The sequence below is a fragment of the Mandrillus leucophaeus genome, unplaced genomic scaffold, assembly GCF_000951045.1.
Source record: "Mandrillus leucophaeus isolate KB7577 unplaced genomic scaffold, Mleu.le_1.0 Scaffold515, whole genome shotgun sequence".
Classification (NCBI taxonomy): Eukaryota; Metazoa; Chordata; class Mammalia; order Primates; family Cercopithecidae; genus Mandrillus; species Mandrillus leucophaeus.
The window spans coordinates 1,638,343-1,654,540 of NW_012105531.1; the positions used below are offsets into that span (position 1 = coordinate 1,638,343).

General features: G+C 38.5%; 1 pseudogene; it reads right to left on the reverse strand.

Moving 5' to 3' along the window:
- Nucleotides 1–365: 365 nt before the first annotated feature.
- On the reverse strand, nt 366–7,347 carry LOC105551290 (annotated as a pseudogene).
- Nucleotides 7,348–16,198: the final 8,851 nt, after the last annotated feature.

The following is a 16,198-nucleotide window of genomic DNA, read 5'->3' on the forward strand; positions in this document are numbered from 1 at the left end:
GCAATAATCTTCCACATGTAAATGTCTTCCCTGCCCAATAATTTAAAAAAAATCCAAAATCATTAGTTAAAAAAAAATAAGAATTAACAGACCCTTTAAATTTGTTTTAAATATTTTTAAGGTTTAAAAATTGTTTAAAGTTTGTAATTCCTAGTAGGAAAACATTATTTGGATGAATACCCTAATGGCAAACCACTGTAAAATGCTTCAGCTACATTTGGGGAAGAGGGGTAGGGATTATCTTCAAAGCACCCCAGCTCTCTTTATGAGAAGGTCAGAGATATGCTGGTTTGTATTATTGTGACATCCACAAGGTGATCTAGGTTGCTTTTCCTCCAGCAAGGGCTTTATTCATCAGAAGGGCATTACGCTTGACCTCCAAATTTGGCTGATAATTTACTGATAAGATTCATAACCTTTGGGTTTCTCTGGAATTGTGACATATTTGCTGGGTTCTGAGCTACATCCTGGAAGGCCACCATAACTTCTGGATCCTGCATGGCTGCAAGAACCTCTGAATCACTAATAATTTCATTGAGTCCAGGCATTCTGGCCATTCCAGATATTCCTCAGAGAAAATTACCAGGCATTGCCCCAGGAAAGCCACCTGGAAAAGAGCCATACTGAGCTCCTGACTGTCATCTGGCTTCTTCTTCCCTCTGGGCTCTCTCATGCTCTTCTTGAGCCTTCTTAACTCTTTCTATTGTTTCTTTGATCTCTCACCCTTCACATTATCGCTCATACTTTCTCTGATGTTCTGCAGTTTTCTGTGCCCTAGGTTGAACTTTCAGCATTGCACTAGCATCTTCATCATAATCCAGTTTACAGGCAAGGGCAAGATCATGGGCTGCTTCTTCCCAGGGGCCTAGAAGTCGGTGTGCTTACCCTCACCACTTGTAAGGCTGAGCTGAATCAGGATTTGTTTCAATGGCTCTGTCACAGTCTCAAATAGCAGCATTTGGCTCCTGTAATTTGACAAAGAACTTGCCCTCTTGGCATACAGAATGACCAAGCGAGGATTCAGCTTGATGGCATCTGTGAATGAGTCAATGGCTTTCTGCAGTTCACCATCATTTAGGACTTCAATAGCAGCCACCTTCTTATCATTTGCCTGATCCATCATCTCCTCTGTTACATCTCCCATTTCTTGAGGGGCATCAGTGTCTGGTTCAATCACACCTTCATTATCAATTACTAGATCACTTTCCTCACTTGATGGTATTAGATATGAGTTCTAAATTTCTCTTCAAAGAATTGATATATCAGTATGTTCAATTCTTTGCCTTCTACTTTTAAACTTAACTTCCGCATAAAGCAGCCTTTTCTGATTACCTGCTCCACTCTGACTCATTCCAATTACCTGAGCCATCCTGACTCATTCTGATCACCTGCCCCACCCTGACTCATTCGGATTACCTGCTCCACCCTGACTCATTCCGATCACCTGCCCCACCCTGACTCATTCTGATTACCTGCTCCACCCTGACTCATTCCGATTACCTGCTCTGCCTTGACTCATTCTGATCACCTGCCCCACTCTGAGTCATTCTGAGCACCTGCCCCATCCTGACTCATTCTAATTACCTGCTCCACCCTAACTCATTCTGATTACCTGCTCCGTCCTATTCTCCTCCGCCCTGACTTATTCCATAACCATTTTCCTGCCAACCCATTCACCCTGTCACTCTCTTTAACTTAGTCAATCGGAATTAGTTTAACCTGTGTGGTCTAACCCTAGCCAATAGGGGAACGACACAGCAGCAGGGGCCATGTGCATCAGGAATAAGAACCCCTTCCTTTTCCTTGCCCAGGTGTGCTCTCACTATTGTTTCATCTGTGACTGAGCACCCTTTCTGCAGAAAGTAATGATGGCCTCGCTAAGAGATCATTTGTCTCCATGCTGACTTTTCTTTGCAGCACTGATTATCTAGTTATAACAATTTTGGGGGCTCGTCCAGAATTACATTCTCCTCCGGGGGCAGTCTCCAGTCTTCGCTCATGAGAAGACGTGCCCCACCGCCTTGTTCTTGGTGGTCTCAGGAGTGAGGAACCGAGACCCACCCAGTGTGATGAATAAACCAGGACTCTCAGCAATGTGGAAAGAAACTGGCTAGCAACCTAGGGTAAAGGATCCTCACATACTGCAGCAGCGACTGTGCACAGACCAAGGAAGGAGACCAAGGGAGCCACAGATGAAGCCACAGACCAAGGGAGCCAGTAAAGTACCTCCTTGGTGGTCAAATTCTGGAGGACTAAATGTGAGTGTGTGTGAATGATCACAAACAACCCTACTTATGGTGTTGTTCATGTGGATGGTGACAAGTCCTACTGCTGGAGTAAGTGGGTCCTCTCTATGGTTCCGTAGCTACCTCATATGGCTTAGGGTGGATCCTGCTGTGGGATTTATACTGGCATGCCAATGCTAACAGGGGTCTAATTCTTCCTTAGGGGAGCAGTCTGAGAGGACAACATGAGTAGGAAGTGTGCAAGGGACCTTCAGAGGGGGAAAGGGAGGAAACAGGTCAACCTTCCAGGGCAGCAAGGCAGGACATCCCTGGTTTGAGGGGTTGAACCTTCCAGGACAGGCAAGGCAAGACATCACTGGTTTGAGTGGTTGAGCCTTCTGCAAATTTCAGGGGGTTGAATCTTACACAAACCTCTGGTAGTAAGAAAAATACTCAGCACTCCCCTTTCCTTTCTTCCTGGGGGAAAGAAAGAGTAGCTGCACTACTGCTGGTCCCTCCCCTAGGGGAAGGGGAAGGAGAGGGGAGAACAGCAGCATAAGTGGCTGGCAGAGGCAGGGAAAGACCAGCAGAGAGGAAAGAGAAACTTGGAGAGGAAGTTAGAGAGAAAGAGAAACAGAGAAAGAGACAGAGTCAGAGAGAGAGAGAGAGAGAGAGAGAGGCAGAGAGAGAGGAAAAGAGACAAAGGAGTCAAAGAGAGTCAGAGAGAGAAAAAGAGAAGTAGTAAAGAGAAAACAGTGTACCCTATTCCTTTAAGTGCCAGGGTAAATTAAAAACCTATAATTGATCATTGAAGGTCTTCTCCTTGACCCTATAACACTCCAATACCACCTTGTTGTTAGTGTAAATAAGGGCGTAGCCTGAAAGCACTGAGGCCACTGACAACCCGTAGCCTTTCCTAATCAAAAATCCTTAACCCAGTAACCTGCAGATTGCTCAAATGCATTTAATCTGTAGCGGCAACTGCTTTGCTAACAGAAGCAAGCAGAAAAATAACTTTTAGGGGAAACCTCATTGTGAGCACATCTCATCAGGTCAGAACTATCCTAAGTCAAAAAGTAAAAAAAAAATAAATAAATAAAATGTAGCACACTGACTCAAGAACCTTAAAGTATGAGGCTATTCTGTTAGAAAAAGATGATTTAACATTAACCACTGAAAATTCCCTTAACCCAGTGGGTTTCCTAACAGGGGATCTAAATCTTAATTGATTACCATACAAAAGTCCAACCAGACCTAGGAGGAACTCCCTTCAGGACAGGACATGTTTCCTCCCAGCTAATTCAGGGAAAAAGACACAATGGGTGTTCAGTAAGTGATAAGGAAACTCTTGTAGAAGCAGAATTAGGAAAATTGCCTAATAATTGGTCTGCTGAAATGTGGGAACTCTTTGCACTCACCCAAGCCTTAAAGTACTTACGGAATCAGGAAGGAGCCATCTATACCAATTATAAGTTAATGTGGACTGAATGAAGTCTTATTAATAGCAAAGAATAATTGAAATTCCAAACTTACAAAGTTTTCAACAGAGGTAAAGTTTGCTAAAAATTAACAGTGTAACATGTATTATCCTAACTTCTAATGTTGTGGCCTAAGTCAGTCTAGTCCATAGACATGAAGGAAGTTCACTTTGGAAACGAATGGTTATCATCTTTGAAAACAAAACATGGGAGAGAATTTATGTAAAAACAATATTATATGGTAAATTCATGTCCTAAAATAAATTAACTGGTTGTTTAAAGAAAGGGATGTTTGCAACAAGTCAGAAAGTTGAGGCACGTCAAAGAACTGTCTGTGAAAGTCATGAAAAAAAGTTATAAAAGGGAATTTACACAAGAAATGTTGTGTAATTTAAAAGTAATTAGGCCTTCTGAATGTAAAACTATTGAAGAAACAGCTTATGTGCAAGATGTATAAGGAAAGTAAAATATATTTTGGGTAAAAGGATTATATGGAGGCATAAGAATGTGGATTTTTACCTACATTGAAAGGTCAAAAAAATTTGTTTTATAGGTTTTGGCAAGTTTTGAAATGTTAATTGTAAAGGAAATTCTGTGTGTAAACATATTGGCTAAAGTTAGAGGTATCATCCAGTTTGTCTGTGAACTGGACATTAAAATAAAAGCACAACAGGTTTTTCTTAAAGCACTAACCTGCTCTTTAACAAAAATTATAAAAGGTTAAAAAGAGTCTATAAAAATCTTACCTTATGGTCAGACATTAAAATTGGATAAATATGTCTACAAGATTTTATTAAAATTAAGTTTAACATTAATAGCACACTAATATAAAGGTGAAATTTAGTTCATCTGGTATAAAATCATACAGGAAGCATTGTTAAATATAAAATGGTGTTTGGCTTTCTTTGGTCTAAAAACTAATAAAAATAGGTGCTACAGAAAATTTCTCAGCAAGAAGGCACCAAGGACTATAAAGTCCACTGCTGATGTCCCCACATTTAAAACAAAAGATCAATTTCTTAGAAATTATTCATTTGGTTTATCCTCCACATTCTCTTCCCTTAAAACAAGAGGTCTTTCAGGACAGGCACTGCTTTTGGAGTTTCCAATACAGCAGCATCGGCCTGGGGATGACGTTCTCATCAAAGGGTGGAGAGAAGGGAAACTTGAGCCAGCCTGGGAAGGACCCTACATTGAGCTGTTAACCATCGAGACTACTGTTTGTACAGCGGAAAGGGATGGACACATCACACCTGAGTCAAGCAAGTGTCATTATCATCAGAATCATGGGTCTTTGTTCCTGGACCAACCTCTACCAAATTAAAGCTAAAGAAAGCTTAGTCCATCTATCTTTTCCCTTCCTTTCCTTAGTCAGTGCTTATATCCATTACTATTCCTACCACTAGCAACTCTAACCCCACTTTAGAGCGCTTCTATGGTTTAGGAGCAGAAGTCACTGGAAAGGATCCTATAGGCTTCTTTAAGGTGTGCTTTGTTCTCCCTCCTCCACGTCCTACAGCTGCCCCTTTCCCAAACCTATGAAATCAAACTATGACTTGCCTCATGCCAAATGACAAAAGCAAGGTCTCAGTAGTAGAAATAAGAGACTTAAGGCAAATCATAGTCATTGAAACAGGTTATAAAGATGTAAATGCCTGGTTAAAATGGATTAAATATTCCGTCTACACGTTAAACAAAGGCAATTGTTATGCTTGTGTGCACGGCAGGCCAGAGGCCCAGATTGTCCCCTTTCCACTAGGGCGGTGTTCCAGTTGACCGAGCATGGGCTGCATGGTAGCTCTTTTCTAGGATTCTACAGCCTGGGGTAACAAGTTGTGCCAAGCTCTCTCTGCTATATCCTGAATTTCAACAGCCTGCAGGTAAGCTCTTGAGAGCCATGCAGCTACCATCTCCCAACACTAAATTCACTTCATGTCTCTCACGACAGGGAGGAAACTTAGTGTTCCTTGGAGACCTGAAGGGTTACAGTGAGCTTAAAAATTTTCAGAAGCTTACCAATCCGTCAGCCCTTATTCATCCCTGAGTGGATGTGCAGTAGTAGTATGGTGGACCTTTACTGAACACTCTGCCGAGCAACTGAAGTGGGACTTATGCTTTAGTCCAATTGGCTATCCCTTTCACCCTGGCATTTCATCAACCAGAGAAAGGAAAAATAAGACATTGTAAAGCAAAAGAAGCCCCTTATGTGTCACTTTACTCTCATGTCTATTTAGACACAGTTAGAGTCCCATGGGGAATACCAGCTCAATTTAAAGCCCGAAATCAAATAGCTGCAGGATTTGAGTCAATATTTTGGTGGGTGACAATAAAATGTAATTTGGATAAACTACATCTATTACAACCAACAGCGATCAATTAACTACACTAGAGATGCTGTTAAAGGAATAGCTGAATAATTAGGGGCTACTAGCCAGATGGTTTGGGAAAAATAAGATAACCTTAGACATGATACTAGCAGAAAAAGGAGTTTGTGTCATAATTAAAACTCAGTGTTGCACCTTCATCCCAGACAACACTGCCCTGATGAAAGTATAACAAAGGCATTGCAAGGTCTGACTGCTCTGTCCAATAAGTTAGCCAACAACTCAGGGGTAAATGACCCCTTTATAAGATGGCTAGAAAAGTGGTTTGTTAAATGGAAAAGAATAATAGCCTCAATTCTTACTTCCCTCACAGCTGTAATGGGTTTACTTATTCTTGTCAGGTGCTGTCATACCATGCATCTGTGGGTTGGTACAGAGGCTTATAAAAATGGCACTTAACTAGAACCTCCCTTAACTGTCCTCCATGTTATCCAGAGAAGCTTCTTCTTTTGGAAAATCAAGCAGAACAACTAAGCCAAGACATGTTAAAGAAGTTTGAAGAGAAAGAGCTGTAAGGAAAATGCAAGAGGAGGGAATGTTAGATATGAGTTCTAAATTTCTCTTCAAATAATCAATATGTCAGTATGTTCAGTTCTTTGCCTTCTACTTTTAAACTTAACTTCCTCATAAAGCAAGCTTTTTCAATCACCTGCTCCACTCTGACTCATTCTGATTACCTGCTACACCCTGACTCATTCTGATTACCTACTCTGCCCTGACTCATCCTCCACCCTGACTCATTCCATAACCATTTTTCCCGCCAAATCACTCACCGCCGTCATTCTCTTTAAATTAGCCAATCAGAATAAGTTTAGCCTCTACAGTCTAACCCTAGCCAATAGGGGGACAACACAGCAGCAGGGGCCACATGCATCAGGAATAAGAACCTCTTCCCCTCCCTTGTCCAGTTGTGCTCTCGCTGTTGTTCCATTTGCAACTGAGCACCCTTTCTGCAGAAAGTAAAGATGGCCTTGCTGAGACATCATTTGTCTCCATGCTGACTTTTCTTCACAGCACTGATTATCTCTTTCTAACAATGGTTCATCTGCCTTTAAGTCTTCCTCCACCTTCTTACTATCAGTTTTTTTTTCCCTTGGTATTTTCTTCTCATTTAGCTTTCTGAGTAGCAGATGCTACTTTACCCCCCATGCTCTCCACCCACTCCCTCAGGAAGCGCATTTCCTTAGTGTGCAGAACGTTCAGATCCTGCTTACACATTTTCACAAAGGCCCAAAGCTCTTTCACTTTGCGGGGGTCCATGGTTGGGAGGTGGTGGGCGAAGCTGAAGGGCTGCAACTCAGTTCCAGGCCCAGGCGTGGCTTGGTGTTACCACACAGAAGACTCTGATAAATTTATGAATTGCTTTTCTATGTTATCTTGGAGATTACACAGAATAAAACTGGTATTTTGAATTCTTGGTCAGAGAGGTCACATACTGCCATCTTGTTAGGGTCAGTCACTGGTTCCTTGTTTTGTCCATTTAGAGATGGCATTTTTCCCTTGTGGATATAGGTCTAATGTCTTTGCATTGAAGGATTATTTATTCTAGTCTTTTCTGCTTTGCTTTTTTTGGTTTTTATTAGATGGAGTCTCACTCTTTTTGCCCAGGCTGGAGTGCAGTGGTATGATCGAGGCTCACTGCAACCTCTGCCTCCCGGGTTCAAGCGATTCTCCTGCCTCAGCCTCGGGGTAGCTGGGATTACAGGCGCCCACCACCACACCCAGCTAATTTTTTTGTATCTTTTTTAGAGACAGGGTTTCACCGTGTTTGGTCAGGCTGGTCTCAAACTCCTGACCTCAGGTGATCCACCCACCTCGGCCTCCCAAAGTGCTGGGATTACAGGCATGAGCCACTGGCCCTGCTTAGAGATTCTTTACTGCTAGATCACTACCTCTTTTTTTGACTGTAGGTGGTACTTTAAGCCTGGGTTTATAATAGCTCTATAAACAGTCAGAGCGTTGCTCTTCCCCAGTGAGGATTGTCGCAAATGGGGTATTTTGGTAGTGTGGGAAGGCTGGCTAGGGATTCCTGCACAGGGGTCATGTGGAATGTATCCTCTACAGCATGATGCTGCAGGACAGCCACTCCCATTTGGTGTCTCCTTTGACTGAGTTCCAGTGCATAGTTTCCAAGACCGGTGACAGTAGTCCCACCTCCCTCCTTGGTCTTTGCTTGGTCTCAGGGATATTTCTCCCGTCAGGCACTCATTAGGGTTCTTGTGGAGTAAGATGAGGACAGGTCACCTGCTAGGGACACCAAACTGGAGGGGAAGTTTTCTGTCCACTTCAATCTCACTTTTTCCAGTGTAGAAATCGTGAGCTGAGAGGAAATTTTATGTGCATTTGATGCTGGGCAAAATGTTGGGAGGGACATCACTGGTGTAGAAGTCTGATTCTCTTACCATCTACTCAGAGTTTTGTTTGTTTTTTTATACTTCTCTGTGACCACAGGAAGTGTTTCATTCTCATGTTTGAGTTCTGGGATATGCTAGTGATAATCCCAGCACTGTATATTTGTTCTTGGTTTTCTGTTGGGGACAGTGAAGCCAGCTTGCTTCTGTGCCACCATTTTGGAACTAGAAGTCCACATGCCTGATTCTTTAGTAATACACACCCTTTGAAAGAGACTGGTTAGTGTTTTATAGATGAAAGACAATATTAGGGTTATTGTTTATAGAGAATGCTACAATTTAGAATTCAGAGAAGAAGAAAAGGGACAAAGCAACAAAGGAAAGAAAAATTTTCAATGTAAAATTCCATAAGCTTAAAGGAAAAGTAGAGAACGTCACTAGGAATTGAGAAAGGATTATAGCAGAACTTTCCATTTCCTATGGGAAACAATAAACTCCATCCTTTCATATGTAAAGCTAGGTTAACTATGTGCTCTTCACATTCAGTAGGTGGCCAGCAAATCATTTCTTTCAGGCTTGGGGCCACAGTGCATTGTCTTTTAAGTTTGGTAGAAAAATCATAAACCGGATATTAGAAGATTGACTTCTATTTGCTGCTGTCTGTCTCTGGCTTAGAAATTTCATGAAAATAATACAATAATTCCTACTCATGATTTTTAATTTGTTCTCTTCTCTGCCAAATGAAGGGAGGTATGAGAGAGAGATCCACTGGTGTCATCCAGCTTAACCATTCTCTGAATTTCCTTTTCCCATTGCCTGGCTTTTAGAGTAAAAACTATAGATGACTTCCTAGCTTAAATAAACTAAAGTAAGTTTAACTTATTATTGTCTTGTAAAAAGAAGATGACTTTGGCTATTTAACAAGAAATGTGTTTTCTAAATATTGCTTCCAACACTGGTGATGGATTTATATTGAGCCATGCACTGTTCCTTGTGACTGGCTAGGGTTAAATGTTGAACTTGCACTTATGAATCAGGGGAAATCCTCCACTTAAAGTTCACATTTATGACTTTGACCTCATTAACACTGAACTTTAACCTCTAACCAGCTGAGCTAACCAACCACAAATACTTATCAGTCTAGGACAAAAGAAAGTTCCTTGGTTGTTCAGCCCAGTTGCATTTGCCAGATGCATGCATTTGGATAAGCCACTTAAACTCTGTTTCCTACAGTATCAAATGGCTGCTATGATTTCACTTTATAAAATACTTACAAGTTGCTTCGTTATAACATATTTAAACCATGTAGATGAGATTCCGGTTTTTAGCAAGAACTCAGTATTTGGTAGTTGAAGGGTAGTAGATGTTGAATTGAAAAATTGGGATTGCTAGTTGATGTACATAAAACTTAAAATAACAACACAGATCATATTAACATCCAAATGTGGATACAGATATCCCATGTTGGCCACTGGAAGAAATGAACCTAAAGGCAGACTGATGCTACCCTTTTCTCTCTTAGCCTCATAAGTAAGCAAATGCAAACAGAGTGCAACAGTATGAGAATAACATATCCAGGATTCCCAAAATTATTTTAAATGCCCTATGACATTTCCCAAGTATTAATGAATCTCAATCTGTGAATGTAAAAATAAACTATAATGAAAGGGCCTATATGATAAGAAATTAGTTTTTAAACCAGCTTTAACTTGAGAGAGGACTTCTTAGCTATTTACCTCTACTTTTCTCCATCTCCTTCAGGATATCCATCAAAACAATGATGTATAGGGAGAATATTAATGCAAGAGTATAGTTTGTCCACAAGTAAAAGAAAAAGCAGGATAGATAGTAGGCTCTCCAGGTATATTTAAAGTGTACGCTGATAGAAGAACTCCTTTGCATGCATGTTGTTAATTTATAATAAGCATTATCTTTCCATATTTGCACAAAAATGAAAACTTCTACTTGCACTGTTGACAGAAACTATGGATATAAGCCATCTTCCATTTTTCTGTTTTCTTACTAGGTAGCTGCTATCATTCACCAATTCTAATTTATCAACCACTATTGGAGGTGAGATGATTTCTTTTTAATCATGCAGGTCCTTGAAAGCAAATGCGTTCACTTTTTTGGTCCTCAGGTAGATCCAGGTCTTTCAGAACCTAAGAGTAAGCATGATCTCCACAATGTAATCTTTGGTCAAAACAATGCATGAAGGTGATAAGGTGAGATATTGTGCTCTAAGTATACTAAAGCGATCAAAAAATATTTTAGTTCTTGATTTTGGAAAAAAATTCCCCTTCAGCTCAGCAACACGAGCGTAAAATCATCTATATCATTCAGTTTTTATAAAGCATAATGTTATAACTATGGGTGACATTGTTAAATTGAATATTACAAAAATTTTTTTTGGCTGCTCTAGGTTCCAGGGCTTAGAGGCCATTGGTTGGAGCAATTATGACTCCCCTTCTTCCCTTACAACATATCCATTTGCATTTGGATCCTGTATATTGTCATAGAAGCTTATTGGATGAAACAAGAAAGGTCCAAGGATGTAAACCATGTTTTGTGGCTAGGCTTTTCTGTTTGATATCAGTTTTGCAGGAATGGGGTCCATGATATTAAGCATATCCTAGGAGTAAGAGGGTCTGGTCTGGTGCTGATGTGGGAGTGAAGGGTAGCAAAAGAGCTGAACTGGCAGAAGGGGGAGTGCCAGGCTACTTCTGGAATCTGCTCAGATTAGGTCACACTTTGGTGTTGTATACATACAACATATGGGTGTGTATATGGGAAAAATTTTGCATGTATTTCCTTTGAAAGAACTGGAGTATTAAAGAGCTGTGAGACAGGACTCTTTCCCATAGGTCATCCACCCTCTTATTTTCATCTTCACCATCACTACTATCCTGGGGTACACTATCATCATCTTTGGTTTATTTATTATACCGCAATAACCTCCAAATTGGTCTTCCATTTTCCACTTTCGCCCTGCTACCATCCATTCCTCATTTAGCAACTAGAATCAGATCACCTTTTTCAGTCTGAACTTCTTCAATAGTTTTGCTTTTTATATGTAATTAAATTCAAACTCCTTTCTATGGCCTACAGGCCCTACATGGTTTGATCTTTACCTATTTTGTGACCTCATCTTCTACTTTCTTCTTTGCCTGTCGTGCTCCAGACACACTGGCTTCCTCTCAGCTCCTTGCACAGGCCATGCTTTTTCCTGATCCAGGGCTGTGCTCTGTGGCCCCTTTGCTTTCAATGGTCTTTCCACAGGTTTTCACAGGGCTGAGTCTGGCTGAGCTCAAGGGTTACCTTATCATTTCCCTGGACATCCCCTCTAAAATAGCCTCTCTCCACTTCCAGTTACTTCATTTGCAGCTATCAGAATCTGAAGTTTTCTTATTTATTTGTTTACACGTTGACTCTTTTTCTCACTAGTATAAGCTCCACGAAGGCTGGGGCCCTGACACTCTTGTTTGTCACTTGGTTCATGGTATCTAAACAATGCTAGGCACATAATTGTACTCAACAAACGTTTATTAAAGTTATCAAAAATAATATTTCCCATTTACTGAGAGACTATTAGGGACCAGGTAGAGTTCCAGATGCATAATATACTTAATGCATCATTAATATACTTAATTCGTAATGGACTTACTGAATTTTCTTCCAAATCCTGCAACATAACCATTACTGTCTCTAAGGAGAAGTTGAGATTCAGAAAGGTAAGTGAGTTACTCTGGTCACAGAGCTGGAAGTGGCAGAGCTGGGTTTTGATTCTCTAAGTGACTCCAAAGATCATGCTTTTTTCCAGGACAGTGTGTGTGTGTGTGTGTGTGTGTGTGTGTGTGTGTATACATATATATATATATATATGTATCTCCTCATAAATCAGATATTTATTAAGAATGATTAATATAATCTTTTTGTCTTCTAGTTATTACACTGGGTATGAGGAATAACAAGTTTGAGCATCAGTGTTCTACAGAATTGTGCTCAGTAAATGCATAATGACTTATCAGGTCTGTAAAATTGATAACAAATAGTCTCATTTTTACCAGAATCACCTAAAGAATGATATAAACAGAAAAATATGCACAAAACTCATGGTAGAAAAGTTAAAATTCACAGAAAATTATAATGGTAGAATTAAGTCTTTGACTTATTTAAGCAGATTTTGTGTCTATTATTATTTTTTATTTAACAAGCAACTATAAAGCTGTTAAATTCCTCTTTAAGAAAAAGCCTCAAAAAGCAAACCATCCAAAAAATTCTGACTTTTGCTGTTTTCCATATGTGAGGTTATAGAAGACTTCTCATTCTTTTGAATTGTGATAAATGAGCAGTGGAATTAAAATAGCAGCAGAACCTATAATAAATTGATATTTCATATATGCAAATTCCTCTGAGATAGTTTGATTTCTCTGACCAAATCTGGCCCCACCACAGTCTTGTTAGGTAGATTGACATAACCTGACAGGGTAAGCAAATCCTCTTCTTTCAAGTTGCAGCTACTGACGGGATTGAGTCATTTGGTTTTGAAAGGAAATATATCCTGTTGAGCTTCTTATACCATAAAAGACACAAGTTCCTCCATGGAAGCAAGGTCTTCATGGGGATAGCATCTGGAACTCATTGCTGAGCAACTGCTCAGCTTCCCTATATAAACAGTGCCTTTCTTCCCTTCATCTTTTTTTCTGATGTAAAATTTGAAAGATTGGTGAGAAATCTAATTTTGATAAATAATATTTACTGGAGAAATTTGTATCACAAGTTTGTTTCATTCTCATAAAACCTAAAAGATGAAAATAAGTCCTTATCAGAATACCTGTTATTCAACTAATCTCCAAGGATTTCTTTTTTTGATGCTACCACATGTAGATAGAGCTATTTAGAGCATATCTAGAAGACATGCAGGTCAGTCTTTAAGACTGGAGGAAAATAGGAATGTGTTTTTACACTTGAGGTCTGAGCACTTAAAGACTATTCGACTCGTAGCAAAATGTCACAGGTTTTTGAGGTAAAGCACATGTACATTTAGTGAAAAGTCAGGTTTTCAAATGCAGTCACTTGAGAAAGAGCAATTATTTTTTGAAATGATGGTGGTCATGAGCAGTTTTATTTTCAGACATAATCTTCTGGTGCTGCGAGATTTCAGTTTCTTTGATAAGGCAATCTGTTATAGATTTCAAATCTGTTTTAGACACACAAACCTGAAGACATTTCTGTTTTCAATAAGATGCAAGACAAGTAGGAAAATGTATGTGTTCAAACACCGTTTTACATTTAATACCAACTGAGAAGTATGGTTTCAGTGAAAAAAAAAGTACAAATCTTTCACTAGGAACAGTTATGGTTATTCTTCTAACTGGGTGGAACAGATGCTGATAGGGATAACCCACTGTTCTTAAGAGCTTTACATGCATTAATTTATTTTATCCTCAAAACAAGGTTGTGAAATATGTATTTTTATCATTCCAATTTTGTAGATGTGGAAATAGACACAGAGAAGTTAAGCAACTTGCACAAGTTTACCCAGATAGCAAGGGGAGAGCTGTGAAGTGTTCCCAGGCAAGCTGGCTCTATCTACCACACTTCATATTGTCTATCAGCAAATTATCACATGATAATAGGGCAAAGATTTTTGATTCCTAGAATCTATTTCCAATTCTCCCAGCAAGATTATCTTTGTTAAGTTTCTATTTCTGTAGTTTTCACGTGATTATAATGTGAACATTAGAGAGTTAAATGAGATAGCTTCTCCCTAAAGTTTAGGGATATATTAGAACTGTAAGAATTGGTTTAATAATCTGTTATTTCTCCTCTTATCATTTATTTGTCACTTGTTATCAATAAGAACATTTATAATAAGTAAAAATCTCAACTTTTAAAAGACTACTGCCCAGGATTCTCATTTTAAAAAATCTATTCTAAAGAAAAATATGAAACAGAAGCAAAGTTACACACTATGTACATTTAAAAAATAATTTATTGACCTATTGTATGAATACCAAAAAAATATACATAATTGTGAAGCTCTTTGAATTTTTACTAACTGAACACAGCCACGTAAACAATACCCAGATGAAGAAACAAAATATCACCAGTATCCCAAAAGGCTGCCCATGTCCACCTCCAAGAATAATCAGTCTTGACGTCTGACAGCATTGATTAGTTTCCCCTGTTTTTTGTCTGGTTTCTTCCATTCAACATTATGTTTGTGATATTTACATATACTGTTATGAGTAGTTCTAGATCAGTTATTCTAATTATTTCACAGTATTCTATTGTGTGAATATATCACAATTTATTAATCCATTCATTTTGGTTGGCATTTGGATAGTTTCCAGTTTATACAGTGTTGCTATGAATAGTCTAATTTATATCTTTTCATGGACATATGTATATATTTTCTTTGGATATATACTGAGAAGAATTGCTAGATCACAAAGTAGATATATGTGCACGTGTGTGTGTGCGTGCGTGTGTGCATGTGTTTAGTTTTAATGGATAGTGCCGAACATTTTCCGAAGTGGCTGAATTAATTTTTTGCTTCCACCAGCAATTTTTGAGCATGTCAGGTGATTCGCACCCTCACTAAATGCCAGAAATGATATTCTGTATCTTTTTCATTTTAGCTTTTCTAGTGAGTGCACAGTGTTTTGTCATCATAGTTTTATATGCATCTTCTTCACGAGTTAATGATATTTTTGTATGTGTATTGGTCATCTGTCTATCCTCTTCTGTGTATTGTATATTAAAATATTATGCCACTTTTCCATTGAATTGTCTCTGTCTGATTGATCTGTAGACTTTCACAGAATCTAGATAGGTATCTTTTATTAGCTAGGTATAGCAAATATTTTTATCCCATTTCAAGTTTTCACTTTTTGTTGTCTTAATGGTTGTTTTAGATGAATCGTTCCTAATTTTTATTAAGTACAATTTAACATGTGCAAAAATGTTTTTAATTTATGCGTTTCAGTGTTGTATCTAAAAGAAAAATTGTGCCTACTCCAAGATTGCAATTTTTTTCTCCTATATTTGAATTTATATGCTTTACTTCTCATTTAGGCCTGCCCTCCATCTAAAATTAATTATTTTTGCATGATATGAGGTAGAGGTCCAGATGCATTATTTTGGCACATACAAAGCAATTGCCCCAGAACCATTATTCAAAAGAACATCCTTTAGCACTGTTTGCATTGTTGTCTTTGTCATAAGTTTACCAACTATATATGTGAATATTTCTGGACTCTTTATATTTCCTCCCACATATTCATCATTTATTATTGTGTTAACAACATTCTCATAATTACTATAGCTTTATAGTATTTTAGGTCTTGATATTTGATATAAGTCCTCCAGCTTGGTTCTTTGTCTTCAGATTACCTTGTCTCTTTCTACCCTTTTGCACTTCTTTTCAAATACATTTTTAAAATACCTACTCCATTTATGAAAAAAAGTATAAGCATTTTAATTATGATTGACTTGAATTTATAGACTAATTTTGGGGAGAATTGAAATCTTTAAAATATTGAGCCTTCCAACTCATTGATGTGATATGCTTCTCATTTATTTGCTTTGTTTTACTTTTTCTCAATAATATTTTATAGCTTTTAATATAGAGATCTTAGACATCTTCTTAGATTTATTACTCTTACTTTTTGATGCTATTGTAAATGATATGTTTTTAAAATGTCTATGTCTAATTCTTGCTAATATTAGACAATTGATATTGTTTATTAATAATT